The sequence below is a fragment of the Chiloscyllium punctatum genome, chromosome 1 (assembly GCF_047496795.1).
Source record: "Chiloscyllium punctatum isolate Juve2018m chromosome 1, sChiPun1.3, whole genome shotgun sequence".
NCBI classification, from domain to species: domain Eukaryota; kingdom Metazoa; phylum Chordata; class Chondrichthyes; order Orectolobiformes; family Hemiscylliidae; genus Chiloscyllium; species Chiloscyllium punctatum.
Genome location: NC_092739.1, coordinates 179,535,149 through 179,548,791, shown reverse-complemented (window position 1 = coordinate 179,548,791; position 13,643 = coordinate 179,535,149). Strand labels below are relative to the sequence as shown.

Genomic DNA, 13,643 nt, shown 5'->3' with positions numbered 1-13,643 from the left:
TATTTCATCTCCCACTGGAAACATTCTATTACTGATTGATTTTCTGTCTTGTCTTTCATTTTCCCTTTCAAGTGCTCTTAAGCTACCTTAATGCTCCTGTGAATCTTTCTGGAAACATGGACATGCAATCCAACATTGAGAATTCCTCCTTTTTAGTTCAGAACTCCTCCCTCCTCAATGTCAATGGACCTCTGGTCTCATGACCTTAAATCAATTCAAATGAGCTAAACCCAGTAGATTGCATATTGTAAGTATTCACAAAATGTATTGCCTGGAAATGAGGTGGATCAGCTTCAATTGAGCCACTCAAGAGGGTATTTGGATGATTATTTGGTAATTTAAAGTTCTGGTTTGATTACGAGTTGGGATCTCCTATCCCATATTTTACTGAACTACACTAGCTCTTTCTGAAGGCTTGGCCATGTGAATTACTTGTTGATAGATGTTTGTGTTTTCTGTGTTCCTATATGTCATGCTGTCGAATGTTTATGTGCTACTCGCAATAACTCCTTACAAAATTTGGGCTATTTGACGAACAACCGCCCACTCTACTTCGGCAGATCTGCAAGGAAGTCTCTATATCCTGTTCAGAATTCTGCTTTGTAGATAAGAACATGCTGAAAACCCTCACCTTCAGTGTGAGTTGTCTGTGCTAATTTACTTAACTCTGGATTTGTTTCCAGAATTTCAGTTAACAAAGAGATGCTATTTGCTTGTTTTGAATTAATAAAATCCAGCTCATTATTCATTCCTAAATCCAATATTGCCTGTCTCCTTGTTGCATCCAGGATATGTTGCTGCAGGAAGCTATCCTGGACATACTCCAGAAATTCATACATTTCTGACTGGTGCTTCTGTGCCTAATCTCTGTTAAAGCTAAAATCTCTCACTAATGACACACATTTGCCTAATTTCTGTAATTATATGATCCGGTCCTTCAGATCTGCTAGCAGCTGTATTACAGTTTTACAACCTGTTGGTCAGTTCCAATAAATGCCCTCTCCCCATTGTATCCTCCCTGAAGTAATTTTGTTTCTAATCAATAAGGCTACTCCATATCATTTGCAGTTCCCTGTCCTTGAAATCTTATAACCTGATGCATTCCCAATCCTTACCATCCTGAAGCTATGCTTCAGTAATGCTCATTATAGCTTAATTCCCAATTTAAGTTCATTTAATTTATTCCTTATGCTTTATGCATTTGGCCATACACTGGAACCTGCTCCTTGGCACCAATGCTTTATTCAGCTGTTTATAATTACTCTCTTCCAGTTTAATCAATACATTTCTTACAGTTTTGCCAATATCTGCCATACCTGAAGTGGGATTCCTGTTTCTTTACTCTCTGTCATGTTACCTGATTTTGAAACTGTATTGACTTCCTCTGAACCATCCCCCACATTTACTAGCTGTGGGCGGCACGGTGGCACAGTGCTGGGCGGCACGGTGGCACAGTGGTTAGCACTGCTGCCTCACAGCGCCAGAGACCTGGGTTCAATTCCCGCCTCAGGCGACTGACTGTGTGGAGTTTGCACGTTCTCCCCATGTCTGCGTGGGTTTCCTCCGGGTGCTCCGGTTTCCTCCCACACTCCAAAGATGTGCAGGTCAGGTGAATTGGCCATGCTAAATTGCCCATAGTGTTAGGTAAGGGGTAGATGTAGATGTAGGGGTATGGGTGGGTTACGCTTCGGCGGGGCGGTGTGGACTTGTTGGGCCGAAGGGCCTGTTTCCACACTGTAAGTAATCTAATCTAAAAAAAATGTGTTGCTGGAAAAGCGCAGCAGGTCAGGCAGGATCCAAGGAGCAGGAGAATCGACGTTTCGGGCATCAGCCCTTCATCAGGTTCCAGCAACACATTTTGCAGCTCTGATCTCCAGCATCTGCAGTCCTCACTTTCACCAACGTAACCCACTGCAGTCCAGCTCTGATCTCCAGCATCTGCAGTCCTCACTTTCACCAACGTAACCCACTGCAGTCCAGCTCTGATCTCCAGCATCTGCAGTCCTCACTTTCTCCCACATTTACTAGGTCAAAGGTCACGTGATTCCAGGTTATAGTCCAGCAGGTTTATTTGAAAGTACAAGCTTTCAGACATCTACCTGACAAAGGGACAGCACTCTGAAAGCTTGTACATCCAAATAAACCTGATGGACTATAACCTGGTCTGGAGTAATTTTTAACTTAAATACACCTGATGGACTATAGCCTGGAGTTGTGTGACTTTTGACATTGTTCACCCCAGTCCAATGCCAGCACCTCCACATCATGGCCACTATCCACATTTACAGTGACCACTCTCCTTAGGACAAGGACATTGGTCCCAGATTGGTTCAGGTGGAGTGTGTCCCAATGGTATTCTTCCTGTCCCAACACTGATGCTAATGCCCCACAAAATGAAGCCCTCTTTCCCACACCTCTCCTTTAGCTAGACATTTACTTCCCAAATGTTCTCATCTCTATGAGTTACTGATCTTTAATTTTGTTCCTAATTCCTGATATTCCTCAAAGAGGACATCTTGCCTACTCTTGCTGATGTTGTTGGTCCTCGACAATTGGATTCTCCCCATTCCCACTGTAATATCCTTTCAGTCCAGTTGGAGATGTCCCTTACCTTGGCACCAAGTAAGCCACAGACCATGTGGGACTCTCGATCCTGATTACACAGGCTGCTCTCTGTAGTGTCATAGAGTCATACAGCACAGAAACAGGCCCTTTGGCCTACCTATGCTGACCAACAAATGCAAAGTTACACCTGTCCCATTTACCTGCACCTGGTCCTTAGCTTCCTATGCCATGGCATTTTAAATACTCATCGAGATGCTTCTTAAATATTAGATTAGATTCCTTACAGTATAGAAACAGGCCATTTGGCTCAACAAGTCCACACCGACCCTCTGAAGAGTTACCCACCCAGACTCATTCCCCTATCCTATATTTCCCTCTGACTAATGCACCTAACACTACGGGCAATTTAACATGGCCAGTTCACCTGACCTGCACATCTTTGGACTGTGGGAGGAAACCCACGCAGACAGGGGGAGAATGTGCAAACTGCACACAGGCAGTCACTAAAGGCAGGAATCGAACCTGGGTCCTTGGTGCTGTGAGGCAACAATACTAACTCCTGAGCCACTGTGCTGGCCCTGTCTCCACCACCTTCTTAGAAAACAAATTCCATATATTTACCAGCTTCTGGTGAAAATTGTTGGGCTTGGATCTCCACTGAACGACTTGCTTCTCATTTTAAACTGATGCCCTCTAGCATTCGACACATCTGCCATGAGGAAGAGATTCTCATAACCTACCATGTCTGTACCGAGCTTGTTCCTAAACCAGTCCCACCTGCCTGCACTGGGTTCACGTTCCTGCAAACCTTTCCTATTCAGAAACTGATCCAACAGGCCTTTAAACATTGTTACTGTAACCTGCATCCACCACTTTCTCTGGCAACCATTCCACACATGAACCACCCACTGTGTAAAAGAAATTGCCCCTCACGTCCTTCTTAAAGCTCTCTCCCCACAGCTTAAAAGTATGCCCCCTGGTTTTGAACTTCCTCGCACTTGGGAAAAGATCCTTTTCATTTACCCTACCAATGCCCCCTCCCCCACACCTCCTACATTGTAATGAAAACATCCCAGTCTTTCCTGTCTATTTTTATATCTTTCTGATCAAGATGGCGGCAGATAATACACTCCAACCAGAGCTCCCACCCTTCTGTTTTCTCTTTTGTTCCCCTTTGATTTCATGAGAGTCTCAACCCGATCTCCCAGTGGCTCATGGTGTGTCCCAGCCTAGTCTCCCAGCAGCTTATGGTGGATCCCGGCCTGGTCTCCCAGCTGCTCATGGTGGATCCTGGCCTGGTCTCCCAGCAGCTTATGGTGGATCCTGGCCTGGTCTCCCAGCAGCTCATGGTGGATCCCAGCCTGGTCTCCCAGCTGCTCAAGGTGGATCCCGGCCTTGTCTCCCTACAGCTCATGGTGGATCCCAGCCTGGTCCCCCTGCGGCTCATGGTGGATCCTGGCCTGGTCTCCCTGCGGCTCATGGTGTGTCCTGGCCTGGTCTCCCAGCATCTCATGGTGGATCCCGGCCTGGTCCCCCAGCAGCTCATGGTGGATCCCGGCCTGGTCTCCCAGCAGCTCATGGTGTGTCCTGGCCTGGTCTCCAAGCAGCTCATGGTGGATCCCGGCCTGGTCCCCCAGCGGCTCATGGTGGATCCCGGCCTGGTCTCCCAGCAGCTCATGGTGTGTCCTGGCCTGGTCTCCCAGCAGCTCATGGTGGATCCCGGCCTGGTCTCCCTGCGGCTCATGGTGTGTCCTGGCCTGGTCTCCCAGCGGCTCATGGTGGATCCCGGCCTGGTCCCCCAGCGGTTCATGGTGGATCCCAGCCTGGTCTCCCTGTGGCTCATGGTGTGTCCTGGCCTGGTCTCCCAGCAGCTCATGGTGGATCCCAGCCTGGTCTCCCAGTGGCTCATGGTGGATCCCAGCCTGGTCTCCCAGCAGCTCATGGTGGATCCCGGCCTGGTCCCCCAGCGGCTCATGGTGGATCCCAGCCTGGTCTCCCTGCGGCTCATGGTGTGTCCTGGCCTGGTCTCCCAGCAGCTCATGGTGGATCCTGGCCTGGTCTCCCAGCAGCTCATGGTGGATCCCAGCCTGGTCTCCCTGCGGCTCATGGTGGATCCCAGCCTGGTCCCCCTGCGGCTCTTGTTGTGTCCTGGCCTGGTCTCCCAGCAGCTTATGGTGGATCCCGGCCTTGTCTCCCAGCAGCTCATTATGGATCCCAGCCTGGTCCCCCTGCGGCTCATGGTGTGTCCTGGCCTGGTCTCCCAGCAGCTTATGGTGGATCCCGGCCTTGTCTCCCAGCAGCTCATTATGGATCCCGGCCTGGTCTCCCAGCTGCTCATGGTGGATCCCAGCCTGGTCTCCCAGTGGCTCATGGTGGATCCCGGCCTGGTCTCCCAGCAGCTCATGGTGTGTCCTGGCCTGGTCTCCCAGCAGCTCATGGTGGATCCCAGCCTGGTCTCCCAGTGGCTCATGGTGGATCCCGGCCTGGTCTCCCAGCAGCTCATGGTGGATCCCAGCCTGGTCTCCCTGTGGCTCATGGTGGATCCCGGCCTGGTCTCCCTGCGGCTCATGGTGGATCCCGGCCTGGTCTCCCAGCAGCTCATGGTGGATCCCAGCCTGGTCTCCCAGTGGCTCATGGTGGATCCCGGCCTGGTCTCCCAGCAGCTCATGGTGGATCCCAGCCTGGTCTCCCTGCGGCTCGTGGTGGATCCCGGCCTGGTCTCCCTGCGGCTCATGGTGTGTCCTGGCCTGGTCTCCCAGCAGCTTATGGTGGATCCCGGCCTTGTCTCCCAGCAGCTCATTATGGATCCCGGCCTGGTCTCCCAGCTGCTCATGGTGGATCCCAGCCTGGTCTCCCAGTGGCTCATGGTGGATCCCGGCCTGGTCTCCCAGCAGCTCATGGTGTGTCCTGGCCTGGTCTCCCAGCAGCTCATGGTGGATCCCAGCCTGGTCTCCCAGTGGCTCATGGTGGATCCCGGCCTGGTCTCCCAGCAGCTCATGGTGGATCCCAGCCTGGTCTCCCTGCGGCTCATGGTGGATCCCGGCCTGGTCTCCCTGCGGCTCATGGTGGATCCCGGCCTGGTCTCCCAGCAGCTCATGGTGGATCCCAGCCTGGTCTCCCAGTGGCTCATGGTGGATCCCGGCCTGGTCTCCCAGCAGCTCATGGTGGATCCCAGCCTGGTCTCCCTGCGGCTCATGGTGGATCCCGGCCTGGTCTCCCTGCGGCTCATGGTGTGTCCCAGCCTGGTCTCCCAGCAGCTCATGGTGGATCCCGGCCTGGTCTCTTGGCGGCTTTCAGCCTGATCCCTTGATGGTATATCGGCCAGTCTGTCTGTGGTTAATGGTGAAGTCTGAGCTCGGTGTGTGAGGGTATCCTGCCCGGGCATGTTCCTGAGACACTGGGGAAGATCGGACAGATGGCAATTCCAACAAAAGTGACAGCATCTGCGATAGTGGCATCGAGAACAGACAGCTGAGTGAGATATGCAGAGGACTCAGCGAGGACTGTTGAACTTATAACATATTCCTTTATTTTCCTCGTTTAAACAATGAAAAACATTAGTAGAAACTAATGGAAGCTAGTTTATCGTACTACTTTGTACCTAAGCTTTTTTTTGCATCTAGCTACCTTGGTACTTAAGATGATGCCATGTGTGGCGTTGTTATACACATTCCACTGTACTCCTGTACTTCTGTACTTGGGTACACATGACAATAAAATCTAAAATCTATCTCAAACCCTCCATTTCCCGCAACATCATGGTAAATCTTTTAAGAACCATCTCCAGTTTGATAATATCCTTTCTGTAGCAGGGCAACAAGAACCATCCACTGTATGCATCTAGGACCTAACCAATGTTTTGTAAAGTTGTAGTAAGACTTCCTTGCTCCTAAGTTCTACACTCCATTAATGAAGAGGAGGGGGCTGATGCCCGAAACGTCGATTCTCCTGCCTGACCTGCTGTGCTTTTCCAGCAACACATTTTCAACTCCATTAATGAAGGCAAGCATCCCTCGTGCCTTCTTCCCCACCCTGTCTACCTGTGCTGACATCTTTAGGGATCTCTGGACTTACACCAAGGTGTCTTTGTTCCTTAGTGAAACTTGAAAGATTCAGAAAGATTTACAAGGATGTTGCCAGGGTTGGAGGATTTGAGCTCGAGGGAGAGGCTGAACAGGCTGGGGCTGTTTTCCCTGGAGCGTCGGAGGCCGAGGGGTGACCTTATAGAGGTTTACAAAATTATGAGGGGCATGGATAGGATAAATAGGCAAAATCTTTTCCCTGGGGTCGGGGAGTCCAGAATTAGAGGGCATAGGTTTAGGGTGAAAGGGGCAAGATATAAAAGAGACCTAAGGGGCAACTTTTTCACACTGAGAGTGATATGTGTATGGAATGAGCTGCCAGAGGAAGTGGTGGAGGCTGGTACAATTGCAACATTTATGAGGCATCTGGATGGGTACATGAATAGGAAGGGTTTGGAGGGATATGGGCCAGGTGCTGGCAGGTGGGACGAGATTGGGTTGGGATATCTGGTCGGCCTGGACGGGTTGGACCGAAGGGTCTGTTTCCATGCTGTACATCTCTATGACTCTGTGATTCTATGAGGGGCATGGATAGGGTAAAGAGACAAGGTCTTTTCCTCAGGTTAGAGGAGTCCAAAACTAGAGAGCACAGGTTTAAGGTGAGAGTGGAAAGATTTAAAAGGGACATGTGGGCCAATTCTTTCATATAGAGGGTGGTGCGTGCATGGAATGAACTGCCAAAGAAAATAGAACATAGAAAAGTACAGCACAGAGCAGGCCCTTTGGCACACGATGTTGTGCCGAGATATTATCCTAATGTCAAATATAGTAACTTAACCAATGCACCCCTCAACTCACTGCTATCCATGTGCATGTCCAGCAGTCACTTAAATGTCCCCAATGACTTCACTTCCACCACCACAGCTGGTAACACATTCCATGTATTCACAACTCTTTGCGTAAAGAACCTACCTCTGATGTCTCCTTTATACCTTCCTCCTAATATCTTCAAACTATGACTTCTCATTCCAGTCAGTCCTGCCCTGGGGAAAGATCTCTGGTGATTGACTCTATCTATTCCACTCATTATCTTATATACCTCGATCAGGTCTTCTCTTTTCCTCCTTCTCTCCAGAGAGAAAAGTCCGAGCTTATTCAACCTTTCTTCATAAGGCAAGTCCTCCACTCCAGGCAGCATCCTGGTAAACCTTCTTTGCACCCTCTCCAAAGCCTCTGTATCTTTCCTATAGTAGGGCGACCAGAACTGGACGCAATATTCCAAGTGTGGTCTCACCAGGGGCTTGTAGAGCTGCAGCAAAACCTCGCGGCTCTTAAACTCGATCCCCCTGTTAACGAAAGCCAAAACACCATATGCTTTCTTAACAACCCTATCCACTTGGGTGGCAACTTTGAGGGATCTATGTACTTGCACACCCAGATCCCTCTGTTCCTCCACACTGCCAAGAATCCTGTCTTTAATCCTACATTCAGCATTTGAGTACGACCTTCCAAAATGCATCACTTCGCATTTATCCAGGTTGAACTCCATCTGCCATTTCTCAGCCCAGCTCTGCATCCTGTCTATGTTGCACTGCAGTCTGCAGTAGCCCTCTGTACTATCGACGACACCTTCAACCTTTGTGTCATCTGCAAATTTACTAACCCACTCCTCAACCTCCTCATCCAAGTCATTGATAAAAACTACAAAGAGCAGAGGCCCAAGAACAGAGTCCTGGAGGACCCCACTCAACACTGACCTCCAGACAGAATACTTTCCATCTACAACCACTCTCTGCCTTCTGTCAGCCAGCCAATTCTGAATCCAGATAGCCAAATCTCCCTGTATCCCATACCTCCTGACTTTATGAATGAGCCTACCATGGGGAACCTTACCAAATGTCTTGCTGAAATCCATATCCACCACATCCACTGCTCGACCTTCGTCGACCTGTCTTGACACCTTCTCAAAGAACTCAATAAGATTTGTGAGGCATGACCTGCCCTCACAAAGCCATGCTGACTGCCTTTAATCACACTATGCTTGGCCAAATAGTCATAAATCCTATCTTTCAGAATTCTTTCCACCACTTTGCTGACCACAGACCTAAGACTGACTGGTCTGTAATTGTCAGGGATTTCCCTATTACCCTTCTTGAAAAGTGGAACAACATTCGCCTCCTTCCAATCCTCCGGTACGATTCCCGTGGAGAGTGAGGAGGCAAATATCCTCGCCAGCGGCTTAGCAACCTCCTTTCTCACTTACCGGAGTAGCCTGGGATAAATCTGGTCTGGCCCTGGAGACTTACCAATCTTAACGGTGGAGGCTGGTACAATTACAAGGGCTTAAAGGGATCTGGGCCAAATTCTGGCAAGATTAATTTAGGAAGTCTGATTGGTATGGACAATTTGGACCAAAGGGTCTGTTTCCTTGCCATACATATCCATGGCTGTATTCCCTAGGGAGAAACCATATACTGTGGATATCTTTCTCGTATTAGACCTCCCAAAATGCATCACCTTGTACTTATCGGGATTAAATTCCATCTGTTATTGTTCTGCCTAATTTACCATCTGACCAATATCCTCCTCGATTACATCTTCCTCACAATTAACAACACCACCAATTTTCATGTCATCTGGAAACTTACTAATGGTACCTTTTACATTCAGAACCAAGTCATTAATGAAAACAGTAGCGGTCCCAGCACTGATTCCTGTGGTACGCCACTAGCCACAGGCTTCCAACTGCAAAAGCATTCCACCTTCATCGCCCTTTCCTTTCTGTTTGTAAGTCAAGTTTGGGTCCAGTTTGTTAGCTTGTCTTTGATCACATGGGCTGATTTGAATTGAGTGAATTGAATTAGCTTTATTGTCGTATGTACTCACGTGAGTACAGTGAAAAGTTTATAAGTGGCCACCTACAGCACCATCTTAGGTACCTGGGTACAATCCTTGGTTACAGAATAGAGACATGAATTAAAAAGAAGTTACATTCCAGCTATACAAAGTATAACCATAGGGCAGAACAACAAAAAGCAAAGTTAAAAAGGCAAACATCACCGTCTTTCCAAAGTCTCTCCGCAGCAGACCGGTACAGGGGGCTACCATGTGGTCTGACTGCTCCCACCATGTTCTGCGCAGGGCCACTGGTCTGTCGCATCCTTGTTTCAGGTTGCTGGACCAGCCATCCAAATGGGCCTTGTCAAAGGCCTTGCTGAAGTCTATGTCATCCACTACCCTTTCCATCACTTTTTCTCAATTAAGGTAGTCAGACAGAATCTCTTTCTCTAACAAATCCACATTGATTATCTCCGATCAGTCCCTGTCTTTTCAAGTGTTGATTATAACTGTCCCTCAGAATGTTCTCCAGTAATTTCCTTACCATTGATGTCAGACTAGCTAATCTGTCATTACCTGGTCTATCCCCGCTGCCCTTCTTGAACAAAGTAACCACATTAGCTATCCTCCAGTTCTCCCACTTCATCTGTAGTCAATGAATTACTAACTATCACTGTCAGGGCCCCAGTAATATGTACCTTTCTCCCATAGCAGCCCGGGAGATATTTTATCAGGACCTGAGGGTTTATGCACTTTTATGCCCACTAAAACATCTAACACCTCCTCCTTATTATTCTAAAAGTGACCGAGACCTCACAATCCCAACTGGTATTTCCGGCTACAATGCTTTTCTCCTCTGTGAATACGGACGAGAAGTATTCTTTTAAGACCTCAACCATGCCCACTGGCTCCTAGTATGCTTGTGCACATGTATGAATATGTATTATGACAATCATTCCCTGTTTATGAATGCTTGAATACACCATTCCATTCGTGGAACCCTAAACAGAGTTTGTTTTGGGTGATTTTGGACTTCATGAACTGGTGGTTTAGGGGAAACACAAACCAGAGTCCAGAGTGTGTTGCTGGAAAAGCACAGCAGGTCAAGCAGCATCCGAGGAGCCGGAGAACCGACGTTTCAGGCTTAAGCCCTTCATCGGGACTTATGCCTGGAACATTGATCCTCCTGCTCCTCGGATGCTGCCTGACCTGCTGTGCTTTCCCAGCACCTCACTCTCGACTCTGATCTCCAGCATCTTCAATCCTCACTTTCTCTGAGAAAATACAGAGCAGCCTTTTTCAGTAGGAAAACTAACAAACAGAAGAAGAGAATTCATTTTTAAAAAGTCAGTTTACATCTCTCCCCATCCACAAGACAGCTAAAGTTTGTTTGATAATACTTCAGTAAAATCTTTAATAAATCTTACGTTCATAGCTCTAAGGGATATTGAGATCTGTCAGAAAAGTGACATGAAGTTCAAAAATCAATCATGATCTTGTTGAACCGTTGGACGGGCTCAAAGGGCTGTGTGGTTGTGTACAAGATGATTAGGGGTTTAGACAGGGTTGACCATGAGAACCTTTTTCCACGTATGGAGTCAGCTATTACGAGGGGGCATAGCTTTAAATTAAGGGGTGGTAGGTATAGGAAAGATGTTTGGGGTAGATTTACTCAGCGAGTCGTGGTTCATGGAATGCCCTGCCAGTAGCAGTGGTGGACTCTCCCTCTTTATGGGCATTTAAACGGGCATTGGATAGGCATATGGAGGATAGTGGGCAAGTGCAGGTTAGGTGGGCTTGGATCGGCGCAACATCGAGGGCCAAAGGATCTGTACTGTGCCGTATTTTTCTATGTTCTCTATGTTCTATGTGGTCCATTTATGTTTCTATTTCTTAGGATATTTCATAATGTGTACATATAGAATGTAGGGAAGTTGTCTTTGTACTTTAGTCAATTTGTTTTCATTTCAATATTTCAAGCTGGAGTTCAGTCACCATGTGCAGGTGCCCTGGTGACGGCGTGTTTAGCTGCACATGGTGACAGATCTCCAGCTGTGCCTTGACTTTCAGGGCAAGTTGGTCCCCAGTTTTGGCGAGTTGCAATCAATTAATTGTGGCCGGTGCACCTATACTTTTTAATATGGAGCGACACCTCCTGTGAATGAATGATTTGTTTATTATCACAAAAACCTTGAAGATAAAATAAAAAGTGTTTTTGTCTACACAATCCAATGCCATTTTCAGGTGCAACAAGGATAAAAAGAAATTATTTAAATAAGAGTTCATCTTCTATTCAAATTGGGGTCTCAAGCATGGCTTTCTGCAAGGTGTTCGGGTCTTCTTCGGGTCTCTCTCTAGGAACACTAACAACAACTCGAATGCCTGAGGAGACCTCAACTCCATTACTGCTGCCGTCTTGCTGACTCCACCAAGACTCCAGGCTCCACTTCAGGCACTGCCACTGCCAAATCCAGGCTCCAGGCCTACCACTGCCAGGAGTCCCTGCTCTGTGCAACACAATCAAGAGTCCAGGCTCCGGGCCTACCACTACAAGGATGGGAAAGCAAATCTTAGCACTTAATGGTAAGGTCCTAGGGAGTGTTGCTGAACAAAGAGACCTTGGAGTGCAGGTTCATAGCTCCTTGAAAGTGGAGTCACAGGTAGATAGGATAGTGAAGAAGGTGTTTGGTATGCTTTCCTTCATTGGTCAGAGTATTGAGTACAGGAGTTGGGAGGTCATGTTGCGGCTGTACAGGACATTGATTAGGTCACTGTTGGAATATTGCGTGCAATTCTGGTCTCCTTCCTATTGGAAAGATGTTGTGAAACTTGAAAGGGTTCAGAAAAGATTTATAAGGATGTTGCCAGGGTTGGAGGATCTGAGCTACAGGGAGAGGCTGAACAGGCTGGGGCTGTTTTCCCTGGAGCGTCAGAGGCTGAGGGGTGACTTTATAGAGGTTTACAAAATTATGAGGGACATGGATAGGATAAATAGACAAAGTCTTTTCCCTGGGGTCAGGGAGTCCAGTACTAGATGCCATAGGTTTAGGGTGAGAGGGGAAAGATATAAAAGAGACCTATGGGGTAACTTTTTCACACAGAGGGTGGTACGTGTATGGAATGAGCTGCCAGAGGAAGCAGTGAAGGCTGGTACAATTGCAACATTTAAAAGGCATTTGGATGGGTATATGAAGAGGAAGGGTTTAGAGGGATATGGGGCCAGGTGCTGGCAGGTGGGACTAGATTGTGTTGGGATATCTGGTCGGCATGGACAGGTTGGACTGAAGGGTCTGCTTCCATGCTGTACATCTCTATGACTCTATGACCACCAGGAGTCCAGGCTCCGGCCTACCACTGCCAGGAGAAGAGTCCAGGCTCTGGGCCTACCACTACGAGGAGTCCCTGATCCATGCACGACTGCGACTGCCAAGTGCAACTACTGCTGCCAGGAGATTCCACTCTGGGCACAGCCACTGCCAAGTGCAGGCTCCGGGCATACACCACCAGGAGTCCCCAGTCTGGGCACTGCTATCAACCAGAGTCCAGTCTCCGGGCCTGCCTCCATGGGGGTCCTCTCCTAGGACACTGCTATCACCAAGAGTCCAGGCTCCGGGTCTACTGGCGCCAGGAGTCCAAGCACCAGGTCTACCACCTTCAGGGGTCCACACTCTGGGCACCACCACCATCGCTAGGAGTCCTTGTCCATGTTGCCAACATTGTAGTCACCAGCCCACTGACACTGAAGTAGAAAGGAAAAAAAGAGAAAATAAGATGAAAAGTACAAAGAGAAAACAATGCTGCCAACCTGGAATAGACAGGCTCCAACAAACCCGAACATTATTTACCGTGTTGGCCCCATCTTGGAACGTAAGCAGCAAAATGGTGACTGTTGAATCTCCAAGTGGGATTTGGGCTTGCTCGGACAGGTCAGGGAGACCAATTTTCCATTGGTCACCTTGTGGGAAGTTCATTTTTAATTCATTCATGTGATGAGGGCATCACTGGCTGGGCAGCATTTATTACTCGTCCCTAATTACCCAGAGGGCAGTTAAGAGTCAACCACATTGATGTGGGTCTAGAGCCACATGTAGGCCAGACCAGGTGAGGATGGCAGATTTCCTTTCCTAAAGGACGTTAGTGAACCAGTTGGGTTTTTCGACAATGGATTCATGGTCATCATTAGACTGTTAAAACTGAATTCAAACTCCAACATCTGCC

General features: G+C 48.3%; 1 protein-coding gene across 1 annotated transcript in view; it reads left to right on the top strand.

Annotated features, from left to right (window-relative positions):
• LOC140480882 (disintegrin and metalloproteinase domain-containing protein 12-like) overlaps window positions 1-13,643 on the top strand; it is a 259,186-nt gene that overhangs the window by 139,606 nt on the left and 105,937 nt on the right. The gene's annotated exons all lie outside the window — the stretch shown is intronic.